The sequence below is a fragment of the Eptesicus fuscus genome, chromosome 6 (genome assembly GCF_027574615.1).
Source record: "Eptesicus fuscus isolate TK198812 chromosome 6, DD_ASM_mEF_20220401, whole genome shotgun sequence".
NCBI classification, from domain to species: domain Eukaryota; kingdom Metazoa; phylum Chordata; class Mammalia; order Chiroptera; family Vespertilionidae; genus Eptesicus; species Eptesicus fuscus.
Genome location: NC_072478.1, coordinates 74,714,959 through 74,741,125, shown reverse-complemented (window position 1 = coordinate 74,741,125; position 26,167 = coordinate 74,714,959). Strand labels below are relative to the sequence as shown.

General features: G+C 40.2%; 1 long non-coding RNA gene across 2 annotated transcripts; it reads right to left on the bottom strand.

Moving 5' to 3' along the window:
* Window positions 1-794: 794 nt before the first annotated feature.
* Window positions 795-26,043, bottom strand: LOC114232283 (uncharacterized). Of its 2 annotated transcripts, XR_008556380.1 has the most exons (5): window positions 25,971-26,043; window positions 23,579-23,703; window positions 23,439-23,474; window positions 15,184-15,269; window positions 795-850 (listed from the first exon to the last, which is right to left on the bottom strand). It is a non-coding gene; the product is annotated as an uncharacterized LOC114232283 (long non-coding RNA). The 2 variants fall into 2 exon arrangements; XR_003618324.2 differs by lacking the exons at window positions 795-850; window positions 15,184-15,269 and adding an exon at window positions 15,564-16,102.
* Between the last annotated feature and the right edge of the window lie 124 nt (window positions 26,044-26,167).

The following is a 26,167-nucleotide window of genomic DNA, read 5'->3' as shown; positions in this document are numbered from 1 at the left end:
ATTCGTCCCCTGTTAGACTGAACTAGCTATGAAGATGGGGTACTAACGCAGCAATGCTTTTTGCTCTAAATCAATGCTTCTTGCTCCTCTAGATGGGAGATGCAATAAAAATGCATGCCAGGGCCCGGCCTGTGTGGCTCAGGGGTTGAGTGTCTACCTATGAACCAGGCGGTCACGGTTTGATTCCCGGTCAGGGCACATGCCTGGGTTATAGGGCTCAATCTTTCAAACATTTAAGTGGGATGTGCAGGAGGCAGCCGATCAATGATTCTCTCTTATCATTGATGTTTCTATTTCTCTCTCCCGCTCCCTTCCTCTCTGAAATCAATAAAAATATATTTTTTAAAATGTTAGGAATTGGGTTTCCTCAGATGAATGACTCTAAAGTCTTAGGACATGTAAACCAAGCTATAGATTATTTATATACATTTCAGCCATTATCTTTTGGGCATCCCTGAGTAATTTCTTTGTGACTAATAATTATTACATCAAACTATTTATTACAATGTTGAAAGAATCTGATGCCTCATGAAAAACTTTAAAAGCAAGATTTATTATGGAATAATTCTGCCATCAATAGTCTTCCTTGGATTATTGTTGGATAGATTCGAGTTTGAAAAGTTGGTTTCTTTCATTTCTATCCACCAAACAATATCTGGTAGTATCAGACTATTTATTGAAACTATACCTGTAAACTCCTGGGCTTTTTTAAAAAAATATTTATTAAATGAACATTCTATTTTTATTAAAAGCCATCGAGTACAGATGGAGTAATAGAGTCCAATCATGCCTTTACCACTTCTCCGCTGGGGCATATATGTGTGGTGCTCTAAGGCTTCAGTTTTCCCAGCTGGAAAATGGGAACAAAAATAGTTTAAATCCTAAAAATAGCTAAAATGAAACCCATTCTCAGACATCACACTAATAATTAATGCAGGCAAGAATCATTGATAGATGCTAAAACTGAACAGGATATTTGCAGAGTGTCAAAGTATCTTCCCACAATATACTTATTCTAAAGGAAAAAAATAGTAATTTTATAGAGATGAAACCTGTTAGAAAACACCTCAGTAAATTGGTCAAAGTGAACATTCTCATTAATGGGACAAATTGATGTCATTTACCACCTGACAGGATACAATGAAAAAAAAAAACATTATTTCTCTGATATCCCTGCCAAAAATACATGACCTGAATCTAAACATAATGAAATATTAGAAAAACTAAAATTTTGGGGCACTATACAAAATAACTGGGCTGTAATATTCAAAATGGTGGAGGCCACAAAAGCCAAGAAAAGACTGAAGAACTATTCCATATTGAAAGAAAGAGAGATAGGAAAGCTAAATAAAACATATGATCCTGGACTGGAGTATTTTGCTACGAAAAACACACTGGAACAGCTGGGAAAACTTGAATGAGTTCTGTGGATTAGATAGTAGTAATATATTAATGTGAATTTCCTGCTTTTGATTATTGTATTGGGATTAAGTAAGAAAATACTATTGTTGCCTTGGCCAGTGTGGCTCAGTTGGTTCGAGCATCGTTCTGTACAACAAAAGGTGGTAGGCTCAATTCCTGATGAGAGCACATTACCAGGTTGCAGTACTGTCCCCCGTCGGGCCACGTGCAGGAAGCAAACAATAGATGTTTCTCTCTCACATTAATGTTTCTCTCTCTCTCACATCAATAAAGTAAAATTTGAAAGAAAGAAAAAGGAAGGAAGGAAGGAAGGAAGGAAGGAAGGAAGGAAGGAAAGGAAAGGAAAAAAAGGGAAGAAAGGAAGGAAGGAAGGAAATACCATTGTTTGTAGGAATTACATATAAATTCTAAGTTATTTGGGGGCATTATGCTAACAACTTAGTCTCAAATGATTCAGGAAAAACATGTTCTTTTGTACTGTTCTTATAACTTTTCTACAAGTTTGAAAAATTATTTTAAAATAAGAATCCAATGTTCATATCAGCATTATTTGTAATACCTACAAACTAGAAACCACACAAATGTTCATCAATGGTAGAATGGATAAATGAATTCTGGTATTTTCATATAAAGAAATATTATATAGCAGTAAAAATGAACAAATTACACCCATGTGCAAATTACCCATATGTAACAACCTAGATGTATACCACAAATATAATATTGAATAAATGAAGCCAAACACAAAAGAATACATACTACATTATTCTGTTTTCATAAAGTTCAAAAACAGGTAAAACTAATCCATGGTGATAATGGTTACCTTTGGGAAAAACAGGAGATTGTGATTGGGAGGGGCATGAGGAGGGCTTCAGATGTCCTAGTAATATTCTGTTTCTTGACCTGCATCATGGTAATTACATGTGTTCTGCTCATTTTGTGACAGTTCATTGAACTCTTGTGATTTTGTTGTATATGTGTTATAATTTTTATATAAGTTTTAAAAAGACTTGTAATAGTTAGAAGGAAATGTGTAACATTAAATGTTTCTATCAGAAGATAATAGCTGAAAATGAGTGAACTAAACACTAACTGAAGAATTTTTAAGAACAGAATAAAACCAAAATGGAAGGAAATAACAAGTGTAAGAACAGAAATTAATGAAATGAGAAATTGAGATATAGTACAATAGAGAACAAATCTGCAAGCTGATTTTTTTATAAGACTAGCAAAATTGACAAGCCTATGAAACTGATCAAGAACAACAAGGAAGGGGCAAGTAAGTTAACAAATGAGAAGGGGGCCATGAGGACAGAGATAATAGAAATTAAAAAATAAAATAGTAAGAGAACATTGCCAGCAACTGAAGACCAATAAATTTAAAAATTTAAATGAAATGGGAAAAATTCCTACAAAATGTTGGTTAAAACTGACTCAAAAAATAGGTAGAAAACCTGAATGAGCCGACACCGGTTTGGCTCAGTGGATAGAGCGTCGGTCTGCGGACTGGATGGTCCCAGGTTCGATTCCGGTCAAGGGCATGTACATTGGTTGCGGGCACATCCCCTGGTGGGGGGTGTACAGGAGGCAGCTGGTCGATGTCTCTCTCTCATCGATGTTTCTAGCTCTCTATCCCTCACCCTTGCTCTCTGTGAAAAATCAATAAAATATATTTTAAAAAAAAAAAGAAAAGAAAACCTGAATGACCCTGTAACCAGTAAAGAAAAAGAATCAATTGTTAAAATACCAGGCCCAGAGAGCTTAACAAATACGTTCTTTCAAACATTTAAGGAAGAGAGAATTCCCAAGTCATACAGCTCCTCCAGAGAATAGAAAAAGAGGAACATACTTCTATTCATTTTATGAGGCTAGAATATAATCTCCATCAGAATAGGGATAGCTTTCTCCTTTGTTTATGATATGTCCAAGTGCCTAGAAATAGTGCTTAAGGGGGATTGAAAACTGTTCAATGAATGAATGCATGGAATAGTCTTGAAACCAAAGCCAGGCAAAGTCAGTAAAACAAGGAAAATAACAGCCCAAGCTCATAAACAAGTATAAAAATCCTAAACAAAATAGTAGCAAGCAAAATCTAGACTATATAAAAGTGATAATATGTAACAATTAAGTTGGGTTTATCCCAGAATGCAAGGTTGATTAGAAAACCTATTATTGAAGTCTACCACTCTAACATATTAAAGGGGGTGGATTAGTTTTTAGTTTCTGCAGAAAAAAAATATTTGATATAATTCAATATCAATTTTTATAAAAGGTGGAAAGAAACCTCTCTTTAAAATATTTTTTATTGATTTCAGAGAGGGAGAGAGAGATAGAAATATCAATGATGACAGAGAATCATTGATATCATTGATCGGCTGCCTCCTGCACGCCCCACATTGCGGATCAAGCCTACAACCCAGGCATGTGTCCTGTCCAGGAATCAAACTGTGACCTCCTGGTTCAAAGGTTGACGTTCAACCACTGAGCCAAGCTGGCTGGGTGGAAAGAAACCTCTTTTAAATTAGGAATGGGAGGGAATTTTCTGAATCTGAAAAAGTGAATCTGCAAAAAACTCTACATATATTAAGGAATGCCTTTGAAACTCAGCAAGAAGAATTTCTACAACTGCCTCCTTTCAACAGGCATCCTATATAATAAAGAGGTAATATGCAAATGGTCCTTACGCTTTGACGACCAACAGCAGGAGGGCAGGGCAGCAAGCTATGAGCCGCAGAGAGCTACTGGAGGGCAGCAGAGAGCAGTGGGCCAGGGCGGCCAGCTGAGGCAAGCGGCAGTGAGCTACTCATGCATGGATTCGTGCGCAGGGCTACTAATTAAATATAAAGATGTCAGCTTTTCACAACAAATCTCAATAAAATCCCAATGGGGATTGTTTGTGCTTTTTCCCCCCCAATGGACTTTGACAACTTCATTCTAAAATTCTTATGTAACAGCAAAGGCTGTTTATTTTAAAACATATTTAAAAAGAAGAATAAAGTAGAAAACGTTGCCTAACCAGACCTCAAGACTCATAAATCTGTAATGTGTAAGGGTAGAAAATACATCACTGGAACCGATATAAGGCCTAAAAATAAACTCGTACATGTATAGAAACAATATATGATACAGGTGGCACTGATGTACAGTGAGGAGAGGCTACACTATTAAAGAAATAGGAGTAGGACAATTGGCAATCCATACTTAAGAAAAAGGAATTAGATTCTTGCCTTAGGTTTATACCATTACACAAAGCAAAAGAAAACAATATATGAACAAATTTACTTACATGGAAATTAGGACTACTCTTCATCACAGAACACCTTTTAAAAAAGCAAAAAGGCAAGACACAACTGGAAACTTACATTATTATATCTAGAATATACAGTAAATTCCTTTTAAAAAATAAATAAAAAAGACAACATATCTTCCCAAAGTGAGCAAAGTGCAGAATCAGATATTTCACAAAGACAGAAAGATGGCCAATAAAACAACAAAAGCCTCAGCTTATTTTTAAGCAGGGAAAGAGAAATTAAAACCTCATATTCCAGTTCTCACTCTCACCCAATTGGCAAAAACTAATTGTCAATACCAATTGTTGGTGAGGATATGGAGCAATGGGATCTCTCATACATTGCTGGTGGGACTGTACATTGGGACAACCATTTTGGGAAATCTGACATTATTTATCAGATGGGCACACCCTATGCCCAACTGTTCCTCTCCTTGGTGTTTACCTGAGAGAAATATTGTACATGGACCTCAGGAGAAAAGTATAAGGATGTTTCCAGCAGAGTTATCTGTTATAACAAAAACTGGAAACAATCCAAAAGTCCATCAACAACAGACTGAATAAATAAATAGTAATATATTTAACACAGAGTAAAAATGAATGAACAGGTCCTAATTGGTTTGGCTCAGTGGATAGAGCATCCGCCTGCGGACTAAAGGGTCCCAGGTTCGATTCTGGTTAAGGGCATATACCTTGGTTGCAGGCATATCCCCAGTGGGGGGTGTGCAGGAGGCAGCTGATAGATGTTTCTCTCTCATTGATGTTTCTAACTATCCCTCTCCCTTCCTCTCTGTAAAAAAATCAATAAAATATTTTTTTAAATGAATGAACAGCAACTACATGCATCAACATAGATAAATCTTACATATTTCACACAAAAAACAAGTCACAATATGATTCCACATGTATAAGTTAAACACACGCAAAACTAGCCCTGGCCGAGTAGCTCAGTTGGTTAGAGTATCATCCTGATATGCCAAGGTTCAGGGTTTGAACCCCAGTCTGGGCACATATAAGAATCAACCAATAAATGCATAAATAAGTAGAACAACTCAATCTCTCTCTAAAATCAATTAATAAAATTCATTAACATCTGCTCTCATCTTTATAAAAAACTATACCTTCCTAGTCTGTCTGGCTAGGTGGATAGAATGTCATCCCACCAACTAAAGGGTCCTGGGTTCAATTCCAGTCAAAGGCACCTCGGTTGCAGGCTTGGTCCCCAGCCCTGGTTGGAACACATGCGGGAGGCAACAAATCAATGTATCTCTTTCACATCAATGCTTCTCTTTCTGTCTCTTCCCCTCCCTTTCCACTCTAAAAATCAATGGAAAAATATCCTCAGATGCGGATTAGCCAAAAACAAACGAACAAAACAAAACAAAACAACAAAAACTATACCTTAAAATAGACAATTATATGATTAGATTATAAAGAAAGGCCAGGAATAATAAACACAAAATTCAGAATAGCAGCTCTATCTGCTGGGGAGGTGATTGGAGAGAGTAATAAACACAAAATTGGAGGAATAATAAACACAAAATTCAGAATAGCAGCTCTATCTGCCTGGCGATTCAGTGGTGTTAGTAATGTTAGGTTTCTTGTGTCCCTTGGGTTCAAAGGATTTTATTGTCATTACTTAAACCTGCTAGAAATATTTTTTCATAAAAATATTTTAACATAGAAAGCAATTCTTACAAGCTGAGGGTTGGGTAAAGATGGGTATTGTTCTTGGAAGTCAATCCAAGAAGAGGAGGACTCTTCCAGAACTCTTCTTTTCTTTTTTTAAAAGACAGTCTTTTATTTTATATTTTATTTATTTTTTAATCCTCACTTGAGGATTTTTTCCATTGATTTTTAGAGAGAGTGGAAGAGAGAAAGAGAGAAATATCGATGTGAGAGAAACACATTCATGGGTTGCCTCCTGCATGCGCCCCAACCAGGGCCCAGAGTCTGCAACCAAGGTACATGTCCTTGCCTGGAATCAAACCCAGGACCCTTCGTTCCTCAGGCCAATGCTCTATCCACTGAGCCAAACAGCTTTTCTTTCTTTTTTTTTTTTAAAAGGTCAGTGCCCCTGACTAAATAGGTACTGCATGTTTCTTTGTGCGTGCGTGTGTGTGTGTGTGTGTGTGTGTGTGTGTGTGTGTGTGTGTGAAAATATATATAATTTCAGAAAGGCATGGAGAGAGAGAAACATCAATGATGAGATCATTGATTGGCTGCCTCCTACACTAGGGATCGAGCCTGCAACCCAGGCATGTGCCCTGACCTGGAATTGAACTGTGACCTCCTGATTCATAGGTCAATGCTCAGCCACTGAGCCACACTGTTGGGTGTTTCATTTTTTAATGTTAATGTGTATTTTTATTGTGAAGTAGTTCAGAAATATAAAAATATATAGAGAATAATATAATAATACTGATGTGTCCATGACGTTGTGTAACCCTCCCCGAGTCATTCCTCTTCTTATAAATACACTAAGGCCTGATGCACGAAATTCGTGCAAGGGCCTTGGTCCTGGCCCCTGCCAGCCACTGTTAGGGTTGGGGGGTAGGTGGGAGCCTCTGCTGCCTCTGCCGCAGCTCCCACCCGCTGTGGTTTTGTCTGGAAGGAACGACACCCGGATATTACGCTTTTATTATATAGATAACTATGTGCCTTTATTACAGTTATTAACAGTTTCTTAATACCACCAATTATCTAATCAGTGGTCAACTATCCATATTTCTCATATTTTTACATTCTTCTTGAATCAAGCTTCTGTTTTAATTTTTTAAGAATTGTTGATGGGCTACGCTGGCAAGGCATTGAGTGAAGTTCTGCTTAACCTGTTTGGGGATCTCATTCTGCAAAGGGCAGTTGCTGGCTCCATTGATGGGCTGAGAATCTAGGCTTCTTCAGGCGGCTTATGGAAACCAGCAGCCATGTCCAAAGATGCCTGGTGTGTACATCACTGATAATCATTTAACTCTGTGATAATGTTGGGTTTTGTCCCTCTTATATACCTATGTAAAGAAGTCCTGTAATCTTTCCTCTTAACACCCCATTAGATGGTTATGTAGTTACTCAATATGTATTACATCAAGTAAGATATAGATAGTACTTCTTTGTTTACTAATAATTCATGCTAAGCAAATACTGATTTCTGTCATCTTACTCACTTTGCTCTTCCCTGAAACTGAAGAAGGGTGTGGAATAAGATGAAAAAGTAAGGTGACGATCAAATCAGATAATGTACATGGAAGTAGGTTGTAACCCAGAGGTGCTATACAAAGGTAGTTTTAATAGAACAAGCATCCCTCATATTTCACTCATTTTAATTTTGTACTCACTGATCTTACAACTTCTCCTTAGTCCACCTGTCTTATATTAAGGCTCTCTTTTATCCTTTGGGCTACTGGAGTCTGACGTCCTCTACTGCATTCATGGCAGAGTCTTAAAGTGTTGCTCTCATTGTTGGCCCAGTGGTACTTATATGACAATTTGAATATTTTTCTCTTTCTTATAAGAATTATTGCCCAACCAGTGTGGCTCAATATGGTTGAGTGTCAACCTATGAATCAGGAGGTCATGGATCCATTTCCTGGAAGGGCACATGTCCGGGTTGCGAGCTTGATCCCCAGTAGGGGGCATGCAGGAGGCAGCCAGTCAATGATTCTCTCTCATCATTGATGCTTCTCTCTCTCCCTCTCCCTTCCTCTCTAAAAGAAATGAAAACATACATAAAAAATAAGAATTATTTTTTAAGAAAGGGTTAGATTTTTTTTAAATTGCATTTTAGAGACAGAGAGAGAAGGGGGTGAGAGAGGGAGGGAGGGTGGGAGAGAAAGAGAGAGAGAAACATCAATTTACTAGTGGCCTGGTGCATGAAATTCGTGCATGAGGGGGTGGTTCCCTCAGCCCAGCCTGCACCCTCTCACAATCTGGGACTGCTGGCTCCTAACTGTTCACCTACCTGCCTGCCTGATTGCCCCTAACTGCCTTCCCCTGCCAGCCTGATCTTGCCCCCAACTGCCCTCTCTGCCTCAGCCCCCACCAGCATGGCTTTGTCCGGAAGGAAGTCAGATGTCCGGAAGATGGCCAGTTGACCCGGTCTAATTAGCATATTACCCTTTTATTAGTATAGATAGATTATATAGGATAGGATTGCTTAAATGGGGGGGTGGGTAGCCTTTTTCAGCAGGAGGAGATGCTCTTAGCAGACAAAAATACATAATCCCTATATTTGGACTGATAGCCAACCATATGCACTATACTGCCAAACCAGTCATTAAAAAATTGAACCGCTTTCTTACACCTTACACCAAACAGCTGTTGCCCTTAAAACCCCTCCTCAGCCCCCACCTTAGCTTCTGCCTTCGCAGTTTACCCAGATTAGGTTCTGATTGGTCACTTTCTATGTCAGTCAGCGCCAAAAGCTCTGCCTCCTAAGCAGCCTTTGGGTCCTCCCACTTCACCCAGATTTGGTTCTGATTGGTTGGTTTCTATGCCAGTTAGCGTCAAAAGCTCTGCCTCCTAGGCAGCCATTGACTCCTCACAGTTCATCCAGATTTGGTTCTGATTGGTCAGTTTCTATGCCAGGCAGCATCTCCAGGCCTATCTCCAGGCCTGATCAGAGAGGCAGGGCTGATTAGCAGCCCCCGTGGAGGCCCAGAGAGAAAGAGAGGCGTGGCTGCTAGCGAAGCCTGGAGAGAAAGAGAGAGGCAACAGCTGATCAACAGCTGCCATGGAGGCTGTGGATCAGATCCTGTCTTTCTCTCCCCAGGCCTGATCCGCAGCCCCCTCAGCAGTCAGTGCTGGGCAACCCAGCGCTGACTGCAGGACTGACTTCCAGTTGGTCAAGCCTTCAGTTGTTTTGGATGTTACGGACCCTGGGTTTTTATATATTAGGATTGTTCCTTTTATTTATGCATTCATTGGTTGATTCTCATATGTGCCCTGACTGACCAGGCATCAAACCTGCAACCTTGGCATATTGGGATGACTCTCTAACCTACTGAGCTACCAAGCCAGGACCAAGAATTTATTTGAAGTGGAAAAATGAAGCTGCTGGTGCTAGTGATTAGAAGCTTGACTCTCATGAATGTGATATCGTTAAGACAAAATGAGCACCTTAGGGGCACTAAGAGCAGTGAATCTTTAGCCTCATCTTAGTCACATGCCAGATGGCATACTCAGTTGTGAAGAAAAGAAAACAGAGAAAGTATGTACAAATGCTGGAAATACTGTTTGATACTGTGATCAAAATGTGATGTAATTAGGGATTTTATAATATTCTTAGCTTTCTGGGAATGAACTGTCTTTAAAACATTTAGGCCCATTTTTGACCATACATTTAATTTTTTAATGTTTCATAAACACAAAACAGCCCATAGTTGAGTAAAGCTTTCTCTTCCACAGTTACCCACAGAGCTAGAGCTCTAGAGATAGAGTGAAGAAATCAGCCTAGGCTTCAGCCAGCCTGGAGTAGAGGGCAGCAAGAGAAAGGGGGTGATTGGCTCTGCCCAGAAGAACAAGCCAGTCCTGTTTTTGGCAGCCCAGAGCAATTATTTCATTAGGAGCTGTCTTGATGACATACCAGTTCACACGGTCAAAATATGCTGTCCAGTTGCATTGTTTCTTGTTGTAGGTGTTGTTTTATCTTCAGGTATTTGGGTGAGGCAGCATCCTGAGCAGTCTCACTTGAAGTCTTGTTGACCCTGACAACCTGGCACTGACTTACAGTTTCATTTAGTACAATAAAGATTTAGGACTTCAGTACTCAGGACTGCCAGCTTTCTGAAGCTGAATCCCAATGGTAGTCACTGACCTCATGGTCTTGACTATCCATAGATAGAGTGAGAGGAGGCAGCATGGACATGCAGCCTTCACCATCCGGTCTGCCCTTGAATTATACATACACCAAGAATGCACATCACAACAGCATCATCAGGAAAAGGAGACTAGAAGGGCTTTAGCCTTGTGCCATATTTTAGGTCCAACACTGTGTATTTATTTTGGCAAAAGCTTTGAGAACAGGGGAAGTCATAGTTTGATCGTATCACTCAAATCTGACAACATCACTGATATTGCCTTTCTCTTGAGTCCCCTAAACTCAGCTGGGTTCGATTGTATTTCACTGTATTTGCTCTCAAGAGGAATATTCTATTTAGTAGTAGGAGAAATGATCCCTGGGCTAAAATCTAGCTCAGAGTTGGAGATTTTTCTGTAAAAGAGACCCTCAGGGAAACAATATCATAATATTGATATTATAATGAGCCACAGCTTTATTCAACAAACATCACTGAATTATTTTTGAGTTTTCAATGTCTGTTTCTGTTTGCTAACTAGAGTGTGAGCATGTGTATGGCAAAGAACCAAGTTTCCTTCATATTTTATTCCCCATGGCATTTAGTACATGGCAGGGATTTAGTAAAGTGGAACAGAGATGCATATCTAAATAACAATAGTAATACAAGACAGAAAGTGATTAGTGCTGAGAAAGAGGTATGAACGATCTGTGGGATCCTTGAGGAAGGAGATAAGACTTTCAGCTGGGGGAACTAAAAAGGCTTCAAGGGGTAGTGTCTCTTGATCGAAGGACCTTAATAGATTGAAATAAGAGCTATCATATACTGGATGTTTATTATGTGCCAGGCGCTGTGCTAAGCATTTGACTTGCTTAATACAACCAAATCTTCAAACTCCCGGCTCAGGCAGATTAAGTGATTTTATCAGTCACCTAGCTGGTAGGTGACAGAGCCAGGATTCGATGTAGTTTGACATGAAGGGTATGCTATACTTTTATTCTAGAAAGGGAAGTCAGTGGGTCAGTGTTTGGAAAAACATGGGCCATGTTCTAAAAACATTTACTGCCCTAGCCGGATTGGCTCAGTGGAGAGTGTCGGCCTGCGGACTGAAGGATCCCAGGTTTGATTCCAGTCAAGGGCAAGTATTTCAGTTGCAGGTTTGATCCCTGGCCCCATTCTAGGTGTGTGTGGGAGACAACCAATCGATGTGTCACTCTCATCATTGATTTACTAGTTGATGGCTGGAGAACAGAGTATGTGTAGAGTGGAGAGCAGGGGGAAATAAGGTGGTTCCTGTAAGACAGGGCAGACCTCAGAGAACCTGGAAGCTATACTAAGGAATTGGGGGGTTTTGGAAGGTGATGGAAGCATTAAATGCCTATTAGTGACGTGGCAGTAATAAACATATGCTTTAGGAAGACAACTCAGTAGGAAGGGGCAAGAGAAAAGGCATAAAAACCATAGATGGCTATTGCAGTAGTGGGGGACAGGAGTGAAAAGGCATGCACAGACCAAAGAACATGTGATTTCCTCCTGCAAGCCTAGTTGGGATTGTTTAATTTTAAGAAAGAAAGAAAAAAACACCATGCTCAAAAATTGAGACACAAAGCACATAAATTAGCTTTACAAAATGTGCTCTGTTTGAAAGCTTTAAAAATAGATTTAGGTTTAGAGAATTTTTTTCCTAAAAGTCTTTGGGAAATACATAAACCAACCTATGTTTGTATAATATTCTTAAAGGAACATTACAATCCATTACAAAGGAATACAGAGAATATATACAGTATAATCTGGATTATACTATACATATACTAATAATATATTAATTATATGACATATGATATGTTATATATTGTATATTATGTATATTATATATTATATATACATATATATATATATTCCTTAGAACAAAAACCCTTTTTACATGACTCTACTTCCTCTTCTAACCCTTATGAATGCCACTAAATGTTATTACATGTCCAATAAATTCCTAAAGTATTTCCAGAGGAATAGAAGCCAAAAGAATTAGGAACTGGAAAACTCTCATACACTGTTGCTTCTGCACATTGCTCTGGGTCTGCAAGTAATTCCCTTGCCCACACTGCTCACTCACATTCCTGAGTTATGTGTGTAGCTCTGAGGCAACATGTGAGATGACATCATGACATTGGCTAATTACATGGTCTCCACTGTCCAAAGGGAATCACTCATAGGAGGCAGGCTAATTTTTTTTAAATGGGGATTTCATCTCATAATTTCTCATCCTGAAGTGCAGGATAAATACATAATAAAAATTAGGTTGGCCTGGCCGGTGTGATTCAGTGGTTGAGAATTGACCCATGAACCAGGAGGTCATGGTTTTATTCACTGTCAGGGCACATGTGCAGGAAGCAGCCAATCGATGATTCTCTCTCATCATTGATGTTTCTATCTCCCTCGCTCCCTCTGAGGAAAAAAAAAAAAAAAAGACCTCTAAAAAAATTAGATTGACTATGAGATCTCATCACCCACTTTCTGAGGTTTTATCTGCAAAGCTAGAGACATGCCATGTTCAACCACTGCCTGTGGGAATGGCAGTATTTCACATCTCCCCACTGGTTAACATTTTTTATTTGCTTCCTAAAACATGATTACCTGGATATTATAAAATTATTAATTTCAAGTATGGGACTGATTATGTTAAAAAAGACTTTTATCTTTTAGAGCTACATATTGAATATCTATAATGAAATTATATGATGCCTACTATTTGCTTTGATATAGCACAGAATGGGGGAAGTCATTGGGAGTGCAGATAAAATAAGGGCCAAGAGTTGATGATTGCTGAAGCTGGATAATGTGTGCATGGGTGATCATTATACTCTTCACTATATAAATTAGTGAATAATTATTAGCTTTTACAGAAGGCCTACTTTTAAATATGTTTGAAATTATGCATATTTTTATTTTTATTTTTTAAATTTTTATTGATTTCAGAGAGGAAGGGAGAGGAGAGAGAGAGAAATATCAGTGATGAGAGAGAATCATTGATCGGCTTCCTTCTGCATGGCCCACACCGGGGATCAAGCCTGCAAGCTGGGCATGTGAATGGAACCTCCTGGTTCATAGGTCAACACTCAACCTGGTTCATAGGTCAACACTCCTGGTTCATAGGTCAACACTCAACCACTGAGCCATGCCAGCTGGGCAAAATTATACATCTTTTAAAAAATAATCACTCTAAGTAGAGGGCAGAATTAGCAATGTTTAGATTTTGAGTTGAGTATTATAGCAAAAAAGGAGAAATACTGATGAATTATTTTTAGAAATTTGTGCATACCCAGTAATTTCTATTATTTTAAATGTTTCCTTCAATTACAGTTGACATGCAATATTATATTAATTTCAGGTGTATAACGTAGTGATTACACATTTATACAACTTACTAAGTGACCCCCTCAATAAATCTAGTACCTACCTGACAGCATATATAATTATTACAATATTATCAACTATACTAGAGGCCCAATGCACAAAATTCATGCAAGAGTAGGCCTTCCTTCCCCCGGCTGCCTGCTGCCAGCTGCTGGCACCGGCTTCCCTTCGGCACCCAAGACCCGGGCTTCCCTCATAGCCCTGGCTTCACCCGGAAGGACGTCCGGTCTAATTAGCAATTATGCGTTTATTATTATAGATTCCCTATGCTGTACTTTACATTCCTGTGACTATTGTTATAACTGGTAATTTGTAGTTCTAAATCGCTTCACCTTTGGTATTTTCTCTTCTTAATGCATAGTACACTATTCAGTCCCTCACATGTCTTCAAGCCTAAACTAACTCTGTAGAGCAGTGATTCATTTGCCTGTGCCTTTTATCTGTGTTCCTAGAGCTTCTTCTCCAGCTAGTCTCTTCCATTAAGTTAGTAATCTCATCATGGCAGGACTTTCCATGTAACCAGCCCCTCACTCCATGGCCCAGAGTACTGTGATTTCTCAGGAATGATGAAATAAAATGTTAAAGATAAGAGATCACACAGATGTACCAATATTTTTCAAAAGGCTTGCAAAGAGATGGTGATTATCTAAATGTTGGATTTTTGTGTCAGAAACATCGGAGTTCAGTTCAATCACCAACAGTGATTCTCTCTGAAGCAATGAGGAATGAATACATCATACTTTTTCTTCCCATAAAATATAAATAATCTAGTCTCAGGGTACAGAAGAGGAGAAAAGGAGGGAAATGGGGATGAATGGCAACCATGTTCCCCAGAGACCCAGTGGTTGTTCCAAACTTCATTCCTAAGTGGTGGAGACCGTGGGCCTGGCCCAGGAGGGTGTGTGTCTTATTGGTGTGGCTGCAACACTGCTCTGATTATTCTGAGCAGGTGAAATTGAGGCCAGAATCTTCTGTAACAACTGCTACCCCTTTTCCTCTTTTTGTATAGAGTTCTAGAAAATGTTATTGCTGAGAAATGTCATAGCATCATTTGAAAGGTTATCCAAAGGCCCTGAGTGCGGCAGGGCTCATACTGAAAGCCAGGTCTCAGTAGTGCTGGCCAACTCCCCACATCCACCCAAGTCCTATACCTTGGAGGTTTGTTTGGAAAAATTTCATCTGTTGCAAAATAAATTGAGTGCCTCATTTAAGAACCATAATCTCTAGTTTGGGCTTTCAAAAGGAAGTTAGGGGAGGGTGGCTTACCTCTTAAGCAACCTGCTAAGATGACTGAGTGAACCCTTATGGGGAAGTGGTGACGTCGTCAGCCCTTTCTGGCCTCCATACCGAAACTAGAATGACACTCTTGGTTAGGAAATAAAGGAGGAAGTGAAGTAGATTCATCATTGTTTAAGGAGCCTGGTATGTGGACCCAGGATTCCTTAGCTCTTGGCTGAAGCAACAAAGGGAAACTTTCTCAGCTGGAAAGGGCTGGCGCTGAGCTCTGCTGAGCTCACCGGGAACCGCAGCGACCCCTGTCTTCTGGCATTGTTCAATACCTTCAGGAAGTTTTCTTTAGGAGAAAATTTTCCTAAGTAGTTCTGCATGGATAACTGACAAATATGACTTTGACACAACAGGCAAGATTTATTTGACTATTTGAAAGTTTCTTCCACTAAATGGACTTTAACATTTAAGATTCCCCTTCTTTGGCCCCCTAAAAGTGGTTAAGAAAATGAACCAGGCTTCTAGGGCTCAAGGGGTAGACCTAGCAGGTAATTTGAGCTCTTGGAATCCTAGACAGGCTCTCAGCCCTCCTTTTTCTTCTAGGAATAGGTTCTTGTTCAGTTGTTAATAATAAAAATTCAGCTTGCTAGAGCATCTGGCCACTCTTCTGAAGTGTTACCAGATCTAAAAGGAACCTTGGCCTTCCCCTGCTTGCAGGCAGGCTTGCCTCAAGTCTAGACTATGCAAAGTCTCCTGCTCTGTCTGTTCCTTGAAGGGCTCTGGAAAGATATGAAGTTCCCGTTTTCTTGCCTGTGGCCTAGTCCAGCCTGTGTTCCATCTTTCGTCAAATATTTCGTCAGGTGTCAACTGAAATCTCCCTTGCCTTAATTTGGGTCCATTTCTTCTTGCTTAGTCATCCGGTGACAAAATAACTTCTTGATCATTAAGTAACTGCTCCCTGAAATTTTTTTATGAACTTTGAGCCTCTCAGAAGAAAAAGACTTTAAAATTCAATAAACAAACAAACAAATATAGCATAACTTAGACTTGACATTAAGTAGAAGAGAGGGAGGAAGGGTAGCCTGAGAATCCAAACGCAGTCTGAGACCTTGCAGTGAGCTCCTGGAGCTAATTCTAGTCTCCATCATTCTTACCCCCATCTCTGTCCCAGCTTTACTGAGATACAGTTGACATACAATATTGTATAAGTTTAAGGTGTGCAATATGTTGATTGATATACTTATATATTGCAAAATGATTACCAGCTGCATCATGTCACATAATTATCTTTTTTTTCTTTTGTCTTTTTTTTTTTGTGGTGAGAACACTTAAAATTTACTCTTGGTCTCCATCATTCATTTTTTTCTTCTTTTTTTTTTTTTCAAATCCTCACCTGAGGATATTTTTCCATTGATTTTTAGAGAGAGAGGGAAAGACAGAGAGAAATATTGATATGAAAGAAACACATTGATTGGTTGCCTCCTGTACAAGCCCCAACCAGGGCCCAGGCTGGGGAGGAGCCTGATGCCCTTGGCTGGAATCGAAACCAGGACCCTTCGGTCCACAGGCTGATGCTCTATCCACTGAGCCAAACTGGCTAGGATGGTCTCCATCATTCTAAATGATAAAAGAATAGGAGCCTGGCTGACAGCAGGGAGCAATGCTGACTCTGTATTCACATGAGATAGAAGCCACCCCAGATCTCTTTAAAGAGAGCATCAACAAGCCAATGATGTGAACTAGTGACTTTTAGGACATAGGAATGGAGATCTAACCAAGAGACACGTGGGAACAGGCACTGCTGTATTTCTGGTATGAGGGATGGAAGGGGATGAGACTATGCTGGGGCATCTGAGAAGGAGAAGCCAGGCCCCACTGGATGGTGGGTACCTTGTCCTGGGTGAAGCAGCCAGGCCATTTGTGAACCTCTGGATCTTTCTGTCATGTGGCAGCCAACTCCAGGTTTTAACTTTTGCTCTTCTTTCTAATGCCAAGCTTACATTATGGTTTCTATATCACAGGCCCACTTTGTGGTCACTATTTTCCCAACGCTGATGTTTATTAATGCATCCTGCTGATTTGTACTTTTGTTTCCCTGTGTTGTTTCAAAGCCCACCTCCTTGCTTATTTACAACTAGAGGCCCGGTGCATGAAATTTGTACACTGGTGGGGGAGGGTCCCTTAGCCTGGCCTGTGCCCCCTCGCAGTCCGGGACCCCTCGCTCCTTACTGCCCACCTGCTCGCTGCTCCTTAGCTGTGAGCCCGGCTTCTGGCTGAGCGGTGCTCTGACCACCAAGGGGCAGATCCTGCATGGAGCGTCTGCCCCCTTGTGGTCAGTGCGCATCATAGTGACTGGTTGTTCTGCTGTTCGGTCGATTTGCATATTAGGGTTTTATTATATAGGATTGTGCACGAGAATAATAGTGACAATAGTATTCAGTGTGGCTTACATCCTGGCATGATTGACTATTATCCAGGTTTCTTATAAGTATTGAAGTGTAGTTCTAAATTCACAAACACATTTCAGAAATACAGTAATAGTTCGATTTCTGGCATCTACCTTACTCCCAGAAATCTGAAAATTCCATTGATTCTTTCCTAAAAAATCATAAATTAAGCTTTCTGTCCCCTTTTAGAAGTTTGTGTTGTCATTATCCTCATCTGAAAGCTGAGGAAACATCAGCATGAAAATAACTTCTTTCTTTATAACTTAGGTATTTGGTTTATCTCCACACACATTTAAGGTTTAGATATACCTGAATGGTCACTGAGAATTTCTGATGGACTTTAAATCTGACCCTTTTAAAGGAGCTGTCCTGGATGACTCAATCTAAGCCTCTTCAGCTGACCTTGAGTGAGGACTGCCACTTCTTATGTCTGTCACAGGATGCTAACCAAGGGGCAAAGGCAGGTTGGCTCAGGACTTGATCAGCAGGATTACAGGGTTTGTTTGTTTTTTAAAGAATCTCATTTACTGATATCTGGACTTGTGTGAGATGTCTTCTAACATGCCTGCTCTTATCAAACTCAGGGATGTCTAATGCTATCCTGGTTCTTATCTTGATGGGCATAAACATCAAGAAATGAAAGCATTTACTTCGCTGGGGGTTTAATCAACACTATAACAGGTATGCTCTAAATGGTTTGGCTCAGTAGTTACAGCATGGGCCCTCGGACTGAAGGGTCCCGGGTTCAGTTTTGGTCAAGGGCATGTACCTTGGTTGCGGGCTCCATCCCCAGTAGAAGGCGTGCAGGAGGCAGCCAATGGATGTTTCTCTTTCATCGATGTTTCTAACTCTCTATCCCTCTCCCTTCCTCTCTGTAAACTCAATAATATATATATATATATATATATATATATATATATATATATACACACACACACACATACACACACACACATACATACACACACACACAAACATATATATATATATATATATATATATATATATATATATATATATATATATTATTTTTAGTGGAGACCACGGCCCAGGCAGTCCCAGGGAGGCATCGGCCTCCTCTGCTACCACCACTGCCGCCAGGGCCCTTGGGACCCCTGTGAAGCCAGTAAAATATATTTTTAAAAAACTGTAACAGTTATGATAATGAAGAGCAGGGACTGCAAAGAAGAAAACTCTTGGTTCTGTTTGGCCTGGTTCCCTATGAATCCTGCATCCACTTTTTGTATCCAAACAAGGCTGGCAGCAGATGGGTCATTGGAACACAGTGTGGAGGCTTCTTGAAACCCAGGACCCTAGGTCAATGTGGGAATTTCAGGCAGAGAAACAGAGGAATAGAGGAAGGCATATTCTTAGGCAAATGTTTTAGGTACTCCTCAAATCAAAATAATTTTTGGTGGCTAAGATTTCCCTTGAGGACAGAATTTTCTTCCCTGACAATCCCTAGTCCAGCTCTAGGTACACAGGGAGGTATCCACAAATTCCTGGAGAATTTATTTGAATTTAGAAACCTGATTGTTCAGAATTAATCCATCAGCTTACTCCGAAGGTTAGATAGTGTTCAATGTTGAACCTTAAAATATATCTGTCAGCAGAAAGACAGCAAATAGGCTGCATGTTGCTATGCAGACAATGTATTTTGGAAACTCCTCTGTTTGCCTGTGGATTCTCTCCCTTGAAGAAAAACTATTAACTCATGCTGCAGCCTGCTGCTCTCTGCTTAGTTTTGGCTATGTCACTAAGCCCAAAATAGAAAGTTCTTTTACTGCAGAGCAGAGAAAGAGGTTTAAATTTATCAATTCAAATAACAAAGGGCAGCATTATGCTGGCTTTTCTCGGGTGGGAGGTGGGAGAGAGAGAATGCCTGCTTCATCAGGGAGTGATCTGACACTGGCAGGGGCTGGGATCAGGAGACAAGCTTCCTCTGTGATGAGTTGGGCTTGTTTCCCATCCTGGCCCCCCTCACTCCTCCTTCCAACTGTGTCACCTCTTTTAGGACATGGGAAAGCAACTGAGCCACTGGGGAAATGTCACTGAAGTTATCAGACTGGGTACAATTCTCTGAGGCCAATGCCTTCTCTCTCAGCTTTTAGAGGAGTCAGTACCTTGCCACAGAGTTAAACAGCAGTGAGCTATGTTTTCTTATTAAATGGCCAAACATTTTCAATGATCCCTAGGGTTGGAAAGGGCTTGGGGAAATTGCCATTCTCAGACTAAGAGTATTTATGTACTAAGAGTATTTAAGTATATGCTATATCAGTTGAAATAATCAGGTTTCAGAATAGACTTTTTTTTTTTATATTTTATTGATTTTTCACAGAGAGGAAGGGAGAGGGATAGAAAGCCAGAAACATCGATGAGAGAGAAACATCGATCAGCCGCCTCCTGCACACTCCCCACTGGGGAGGTGCCCACAACCAAGGCACGTGCCCTTGACCGGAATCGAACCCGGGACCCCTCAGTCCACAGGCGGATGCTCCATCCACTGAGCCAAACCGGTTTCGGCAGAATAGACATTCTTAACATGAACACACATACACACATACACACAGACACACACACACACACACACACAAGCTGGGAAGGCTACACATCAAAACAATACATAACACTCATCCCTGGATAGTATGATTATTTCTTCCTTAAACTTGTCAGTAGTTCACAAATTTTCTATAGTAATACTTAATTATTTTACAATAAAAAATTTTATTATAAAAATGATGTTAAGAATAATAGCCAATGTAGACGGAGTACTTGTTATGTGCTAAGAACTTTACATGGGTTTATTTAAAGCTTAAAATAGCCCTGTATGGATGGTAGTATTATAATCCCCATCTTATAGATGAAGATACTGAGGGTTAGGGCATTAAATAACTAGCATGAAGACACAGAAGTCAGAAGAAGTGGTGCCTTGAATGGGGTTTGTAGGGGGTTCTTCAAAGGGTGGGCCCAAGAGTAGGGTTTTGTTCTACCTTATGCAGTGAGGATTCCACTGAGGAGAACAATCTCCCTGAAAATAGTACTGGGAACTGAAGAACCTGATGTGGAACCTGCAATCCACAGAGAAAGAGATACCCAAGTGTCTGAACCAGAGCCCATATAAGGCAGTCAACCACCTAACATGGGGAGGGCAGACATGGGGAGACCCTGAGGTTTTCTGATGAGCCAGTGGGAAAGGAGGTCCCAGTGACTGGAGAAGTGATTGGAGAGCAAAGATGTTTTACTTATGGCTCTGGACAACTCTGACTCCCACCAACCACTGTAGCATTGGTGTGGGGAGAAAGAGGGTGCTCCAGGGTGCATCTAGGGATGGGACTGAGCCAGGAACCTACTTCGGTCTCTTCTCATCACTCATGCTTTAAATATAAGCTCTGATGTGATCAAGGCGCCAGAGATAAAATGCCTTTCTCAAGCTGAGCAGGCAGGATCTAGTATCCAAATTGGACAAGACAGTGGAAAATATACTCAGGGGGAAAAAATCCCTTGGCCTCAACACCAACACACGGGAGTTAAAGAATTTGACACTTTAACATCGTCAAATAAACAAATGTGGGCATGGTTTCCTATGTTTTCTTCAAAACACCTAGAATAGATATGATTTAAGATGGAGTGATTTTAACATTTCTTCTCTTCTTAGCTGAAGAATTCTGGATTATCTTTCTAGATGTAGCTCAAGCATCAGGTTTTGTGAAAATATTTCCCAAGCTGTCCCAGGCAACAAGGCCATTCTCCTTCTGTACGTGTTTAACAAATGATTTGTTTACCTGTTGGATTATCTGTCCCGAGCTGGGGCATAAGCTCAGTTGACTGTGTTTTATGCACCTTTGGGTTTATTCTGCTTTCTCTGAACCTCTTCCCATCGCCTCTTCCCCACATGTATTCCTACATCTGCCATGTGGTAAGTGCTAATTAAATGTGGCTGTTGGAATAGAAAGCTAGACATTTGGGTGTAGTCTTATAGAATTCCTAGAGCTGGGAATTCAACCACCTTTTGCATCTCTGATACTGGAGAGAATCTGATGAAAGCTAAGAGCGTTTCCCCAGAAAAAAAGGACATGCAAGAGAAAATTCCCAATTTTATAACAGTAAATACACACACACACACCTCAAAAAGTGAGTGTATGTAAAACTGGGCAAATCTGAACGAGATAGGTGGATTGTCACTATCAATATTTCAGTTGTAATATTGTACTACAGTATTATAAGATATCACCATTGGGAAACTGGCATCTCTCAGCTTATTTCTTATACTGCATGGGAATCTAAAATTATCTCCATAAGAATATTAATTTTAAAAATTCCTATACATTATCCTTTGGGAATTGATGGATCCCCCTGAATTCACCCATGAATCATAACTTGAGATCTCACCAATATAGTTCAATCTTTACATCGTTGGATGAGGAAACTGATGGGAAAGAATGTGCTCAAGATCAGACAGCTTGTTGGTGGCAGAAGTTGGGATGAGCCCAGGGACCAGCAGCCTTTTTTTATTCTGATGCCCAAAGAGGAGCGAACTGTACCTATGGGCTATCCCAGTAGGTTAGGCAAATGGAGAAGTAGGAGAAAAAGAAAGAGGGTACATCAAGAAAAGAGAGCAACCCTAGCTGGTTTGGCTCAGTGGATAGAGTGTCAGCCTTCGGACCTGAAAGGAATGACAAAATAAACTAACAAGGGTTCGAGGGCACGTGCCTCAGTTGCAGGCTCCTCCCCAGCCCAGGCCCTGGTTGGGGCTTGTGCAGGAGGAGGCAACCAATCTGTGTCTCTCTCACATGGATGTTTCTCTCTGTCTTTCCCTCTCTCTTCCACACCCTCTGAAAATCAATGGGACAATATCCTCAGGTGAGGATTTAAGGAAGGAAGGAAGGAAGGAAGGAAGGAAGGAAGGAAGGAAGGAAGGAAGGAAGGAAGGGAAGGAAGGAAGGAAGGAAAGAAAAGGGAGCAGAAGGGGATGGTACAAGCAGAAGACAGTGGAGGAGGGTATGGGATAGATATATTTAGGGAATAGTGTTGATGGGGTGGGCTGGACCACAGGACACTCACTAAGCTGCAAACTTGAAGGATCCTGGTTATTGCTCTATCCTTGGAGATTGCTAGGCAATGAAAGTGTTAGATGGTCCAATGGTCAGAGTCTTCCTTTCATGAAAATCACTTGTGATCTGATGCTAAATGCTGTCTAGTAGTTAAGAGTTTGGTCACTGAAGTCAGACTGTCTAAGTTTGACCTCAATAACTCTACTTACACGTTATTTTACTTATACAAGTTACTTAATCCCTTTATGCCTCAGTTTCATCACCTGTTAAAATGAGGATAATAGTACTGGCCTCATAAATTGTGAGGAATAAATGATGAAATACATGTAAAGCACTTAGAAAAATACTTGACATATAGTAAGTGCTTAGTGCTTAATAAGTGCTGACTTTATAATTGTTACTACTTGACAGAGGTTCATTTCCTCTTGTTTGTTCCTCCAAAGATGTAGATAACTGATTAGCATCCTTCCTCTAAGAACCAATTATCCATCGGCCATCTCTTTTCAGTTCCTTCTTTTGTTTGTGGACCTAACTCCCTTACCATCCACCATGCTCAGAATTTAAGGATGATCACATACTAGTAAGTACCTGGTAGTCAAGGATGTCTCCCTGCCCAGTGTTCCCTCTACCAGCTTAACACTTCTGTGAGGGGATACACCAAAATGTTTCTTTCCATTAGACTGGAGAGCAGTATGGTCCCATCTTTCTATCTTTGCAAATAATTTTCAAAGCATTGCTCAGATGCCTCTATGCTTGCAAATTCACCTGCTTCGGGGATCTGATTTCTAAATCTTACCTGGAGTCAAGCTAGAACACTGGTTTACTGGGTCATCTGGAAAATAAAGAACAAAATGTAAACAGGTTTTCCCCTCTGGCTCCATGCAAAATGCCCCCCTCCTCCATAGTGTTTCTGGGAGTTTTTAGGAAACACCTCACATGAGTTCACCAAGAAGTCCTCCATTCACACTCTTCAGCTCAGACAAGTGCCAGGTCTCTGTTCTGTTCCACTAAATTCTTGGGGTTTCCTGCTGGTCTTCTAGGCATTCCCAATTCAGAGAGACCTAGAGGCAGGAAAGAGGACTCTTCAAAGGGTGTGGAGCTTAAACTGGTCTTGAATGACAAGCAGGGTTAATATAGCTACAAGAGAATATCTGGAGAACAGGGACAGGCTGAGCAAAGAGGTGAAAGGAGGAATGAAACGGATGAGCACAGCATTGGTCTGGAAGAGTAAGGGGTTGATTGAGCTGAAGGAAAGAGCTTTCAGTGAGAGGGAAGGCAGGAAAAAAGGTCATATTGAAATGCTTTGTGAGGAACCACGTGAGAAGGCCACAGGAGAGGTGAGACTTCTTTTCACAAGTGCGGGCCCTTGAGTAATATTCTAGAGCATAGTGAAAACTTAACAGAACTGTTGCTACATGTTCTTTGGACCTGTAATTCCCCAAAGAGTTACCTTGTCAAGTTTACTCAGATATTTTGAAGATTTTCTTTGCACAAGTATAAAAGCAATATGTTTTCATTACAGTTGAATCAAGTAACTAAAATGAAAATAGAAAACAATCCCACTCACCAGAAGCAACTGATGTTAACACCTCACTGTGTATCTTTCTGAAGTCTCCTATAAACATGTATTTATAATATATATATAATAAAATTAGGGTTATATCCACATGCTGTCTTATAAGGAACTTTTTCACTTAATATATTGTGAATAATGTTCTATGTCAATAAACATACTCCTATGATAAGATTTTTAATAGGTACAAAGTTGGTGGCAGTATTGTTAATGTTTACCCAGTCTTCTGGAGTGATGAACTTTGCCTTCCATTCCAGAGACTTTTTTTTTATGTAGCAAAAAAAAAATATTTCCTCTGTGACTGAGAATAATGTCTGGAAATCAGGGAAATTACCATGGGACATGGTAATTTCTGTTTTAATTTTTCTTTAGCCAAACTGTAGTAGCTGGGGGAAAGGGCTATATTATTTCTATGGCAGAGTTCCTGGCCACAACATTTTGGCCACATTTATAAAAGTCTAATTCCAGGTGAAGGGGCAGTAAAATTTAATTTTTCTGAAAACCACAAAGGAGAGGAACAGGGATAGATACCAATGAGTTGCAAACATCATTACATATCTTGAATCCAGAAATCTTTTGATTGTTGGGCAGTTCTAATTGGTCAGATCATGGCAGGTTTCTCATAGGCAGAGCCACTAAGATGTTTTCTGCTCAGGTCTTCATTTTGGGGCTTCTGGGGATAGAAGGTCTTGGTGCAAAGAACATATTATCAGATATGGCACCCTTTTCACATATAAGATTCTGAGCCAACAAGAGCATAAAACTGACTAGCTGTGTTAATTCTTGGATTTAATCCTGTGACTCTCTCTCTGTACAAGCCTTCTGAATGTTTGCTTGATAGCAAGGGAAAAGAGGGGTGTTCTTTTTATTATTATTATTGATTTTTCACAGAGAGGAAGGGAGAGGAATAGAGAGCTAGAAACATCGATGAGAGAGAAACATCGACCAGCTGCCTCCTGCACACCCCCCACCGGGGATGTGCCCGCAACCAATGTACATGCCCTTGACCAGAATCGAACCTGGGACCTTTCAGTCCGCAGACCGACGCTCTATCCACCGAGCCAAACCGATTTCAGCGAGGGGTGTTCTTTTTGTTCAGTCTCTACCTCTCATTGCTTGAATTTTCTCCTTCATCTCCACTTCATCCAATGCCTCTGTGTCTATATGATACCATTATTTTGTTTCCAAAGACCACTATGTATTTCATAGCAGGCATCGAGGGACTCCAATTGGCATTAAGGGATATTTAGAATCAGAGACCGCCCGGCTAGTGTTGCTCTGTGGTTGAGCATTGATCTATGAACAGTCATGGTTAGATTCCAGTCAGGGCATATGCCCGGGTTTCAGGCTCAGTCCCCAGTAGGGGGCATGCAGGAGGCAGCTGATCAATGATTCTCTCTGATCATTGATGTGTTTATCTCTCTCTTCCTCTCGCTTCCTCTCTGAAATCAATAAAAATATATTTAAATAAATAAATAGTTCTCTATCATCATTGATGTTTCTATCTCTCCTTCTCCCTTCCTCTTTGAAATCAATAAAGAAAAATATAAAGAGGGGAAAAAAGAATAAGAGACCAGTTAGAAATAATATCTAATACTCACTGGTCATTTATTATATACTGTTCGGTGTTTTAAATTTATAATTTCACTTAATTCTCGGAAGAACCGTGTAATTTGACTATTACAATTATCCTCACTTTATAGAGGAGAAAATTGAGACTCAGAAAAGTTAGGTTACTTGCCAAATTTCACATACCTAGGCAGTTACAGAACCAGAATTCAAAGAAGATTCCAGAGCCACTTATTCACCTACAAAGCTCTACTTTCTGTCTCAGTAACTTTAGAAGTCAGGGAACTGGAAGGAACAACAAAATAAACCTCACATAAGGCCAGGAGAATGGCTGACAAAATACATCTCATTCCTTCTCTATGTTTAATGTCAATTTTTATACG